The sequence below is a fragment of the Phragmites australis genome, chromosome 2, assembly GCF_958298935.1.
Source record: "Phragmites australis chromosome 2, lpPhrAust1.1, whole genome shotgun sequence".
In the NCBI taxonomy this organism is placed as follows: Eukaryota; Viridiplantae; Streptophyta; class Magnoliopsida; order Poales; family Poaceae; genus Phragmites; species Phragmites australis.
Genome location: NC_084922.1, coordinates 22,034,472 through 22,038,102, shown reverse-complemented (window position 1 = coordinate 22,038,102; position 3,631 = coordinate 22,034,472).

Genomic DNA, 3,631 nt, shown 5'->3' with positions numbered 1-3,631 from the left:
AAATAAAAAATTTATATGGCCCATGTGTCAACCTTGAATCCTTCTTCTCTTCGCCTTGTCTCTCTCCGGGCTCCAACGACTTGCATGCATCGATGCTGGAAGCGAACACGCAAACAAGATGCAATAATTGGTGGCCTCAAAATTGATTGTATGAAAAGGGTGGGCGAGGCGGCTAAATGAAGTGAAGGAGAAGCAGTTGAGGAGGGGAGCAAGGAAGAAGAGGACTACCATGGTGGTGCATGGCCGGCGGAGTGAGGGAAGGGAGACGATGGGGAGAAAAATGATAGTCTGTGTCTAACATGTGGGCCCTTTCTATTTTCTTTATTATTTTTTGAGTCTTCACAAGTATTTTCTTTCACAAGTGTGCTAAGTCAGAAAAATACGCCTACTAGAATGCCACGTAAGCAAAAACTAGGGTGGTGTTGAGCCGAAGTGTAAATTGAATGGTTTTCAAAGTTTGAGGGCTATGTTTTAAATGATTTTAAACTTGGAGTTTGAAAAATGTACTCTGGCCATAGTTGAGGGTTGAAAAGTAGAAATTTCCTAGATTATATTAAATTGTAATAGTAGCGTACACTCCAAGATTAAAACATGTCTCTAAAATAATAAGACAAATTACAATTGGACACACACATGTCTTTTATCTTAAACTCTGATAGACTCGCATGCTCCACACCACATAGCTTGGAAGAGGACATTGGAGTTGACCATCAATCCTAACGAAGCAACAAAGGGGCGTCCACCTTGGATAACTGCAAGAGAAATCACCACTAAGGAGCATTAGCTGTCAATTTCCTGGATCAAGGAGGAAGCAAATCTGACACCACTGAACGCAAATCCAGCCAAATCTGCGTTGTGACGCTAAACAATGTTTGGTGGTAGTGCTCTTGAAAAGGAAAAAGATAGAAACCTAAACAATAAATATCCTACATGACTATTGAGTAAACTATCACAAAACTACACCTACTCCTTATTTTAAAGAACATTATCGGCTAAAAGCTTCTCAACTTGCCCTCTAATCCAGCTGAATTTCTCCTGAAAGATGATGTAGGTGGGACAATTCAGCTGCATATCCTTCGAACTTTCAACACTCTCCAATCTAGATTCCAACTCCTTGATACACATTGCTTTCAGTTTAACATCCTTTGCAAGCAAAGGACAATTCATATAGGTATCTAAGAGAGTGGATCTAGACTCCTCCCCAAAGAGCTTCTTCTTGGCAGTCTCAAGTTAACTGGCAATTTGAGCATGCAAAGCCTGAAGCTTGGCAAGTTCTATCATAACCACCAAACAACTTTCACAATCCTCATCATTATGCCTAGACCTAAGCAATGCAAGCTCAGAAGAAACAGACTTATACTTAGGCCTAAGCTCATTCGACTCACGCACAGCTTTCTTAAGTAACCTATCATGGCTAATGAGAGCATCATTCAAGGTATCGACTTGTATGGAAAGCTGGTCATAGGAAGGTAATACCTCAGAGGGATCAAGCTCGGGGTCACTGTCGTTGTTGTCGTCCGCCATGAAGCAGAGGCCGGTGAGGTCCTTGGCCTTCTTCTTGCTCTTCACTTGCAGTTCATCCTCCTTTGAGCTCTCCTCCTCGCTTGAAGTGGTCTCAATATCGCTGAGAGCTACTACAAACGCCCTAGAAGCTGCCTTGTCCGCCTTCTTAGCCATCTTGTCGCGGTTCTTCTTGAAGAAGGGCTTCTTGTTCTTCTTGTGCTTGTCGTAGTCGTGGTCGTGGTCTTCCTTCTTCTTGAGCTTAGGGCAGTCTGCCTTGAAGTGGGTGGTGTCACCACATTCAAAGTAGGCACAGGTACTGCCCATCCTCTGATCTCGATGGTTGTTGTAGAAGCGGGTGAATTTCTTCACGATCAGTATCATCAAGCACATTCACCTGCTACTCTGTGATAGAGACCAAGGAAGACAAGGAAAATCCACCAGATAAAGTGTTAGCACATGAAACACCAATTCCAGAGTGGTTGCCACCGCCAGGTCCGGAAACCAACACCATGTTCTGAGACAGGGGGTGTCCGAGACCAATCTGAGCCGCCTTGGCTATCTCGGTGGACTTGAGCTTGCTAAAGAGTTCATCACAAGTTAACGTGTCGTAACTTGATGACTCTTCAATGCTCGATATCTTCACTTTTTATATGCTACGATCCAGAGTATAGAGAAGCTTGATCGCTCTCTCGTGGTTAGGATAGGACAAAACACCAGTTGATCGAAGATCGCTAACAATTCCATCAAAGTGAAGCGAGCAAACATGACATCCAAAGACTCTCCGGGGCCTTGTATAAACATTTGATATTCTTGGTTATATGTGCTTTGGCGTCTGACCTTAATCTGATTAGTGCCTTCATAAAAGACACTCAGACTAGTCTAGATCTCCTAGGCAGTACGGAGGTGCTGAACCCTGTCAAACCCATTCTGACTCAGGCTTATGAACAAGATATTTCTAGCCTTGTTGTTGGCCTCATACTGTTCAATTTGAGCATGAGTTGTGAGAGCAGCAGGGATCTCGTAGTTGGAATCAAATACCTCATAAATTGCACTTCCTTGGCTTAAGAGATAAGCCTCCATGCGCACATTCCAATACGCAAAATCACGTCCATCAAACAGCAGAATCTTCCCACTTCTCTCTATGTCGCCTACGTATCAGAAAGCTGGTTAAAGTCAACAAGTGATCAAACTGGCTCTGATACCAATTGTAGGACCGAGAATGACGACTAGAGGGGGGTGAATAGGCGTCTCAACAAATTTCTTTCGAAATAGATGATCTTTTCCTATTTCTCACCCAACGTACCTCAAAACGCTCAAGCGGAAGCAAAAGAATTAGAGAGACAAAGCAAGAAGATTAGTTCCATGGCAATATGATTCTACGGATAGAATATGAACCATAGGTTCCATTCAAGACCATTTCATATGTCTTTGTGCACAAAAACTCACAACTTTCAAAAAAACTAGAGAAGATGGTCACTGAACAAGGTTATCCTCTAAAATAATAGTCTAGTAGCAAGGGGACTCAAGACCCGCTCAAATACATAAGTATGTGAATGTTTCAACCACTAGCATCAAGAAGAACAACTCGGCGAAGGTGAAAAACTACAGCTGAAAAAAAAAAAAGATCACCGGACAAGGAACCTCTCCAAGTTGATGACCTAGAGGCAAGGGTACTCAAGACCCATGAGTGTACACTCGTATGTGAATTTTTATGCCTCTAGCAACAAGAAGAGCAACATCCCAAGGTGCTGAAAATTCAGCTAAAAAACCAAAACAAAAATCACAAAGAAACATGAAAAACGTGCAAACTTGCAAGGGAATCAATAGAGAGAAACTAGAAGGAGGTGAGCACAATAACATGAAGAAAAATAAACTTCATTGCAGCAGAGGTCAGCCCTATTTTAGGCGGATTACAAAGATTTTTTTCTCACAAAACTCTCACATAATACATAAGCCAAGTATTCATTTTCCTCTCTACTAAAACCCTAACACAAGGCTCTCATATTGATGGCACAAGGGGTTGAAATAGCTAGTTCAAACTCTCTTATAGCCCTACCCCTCTATTTATAGGTCTAGAAAACTTGACCCTTAAGTTTCCTAACTTTCCGTAAAATACCTCTCTTGTAGT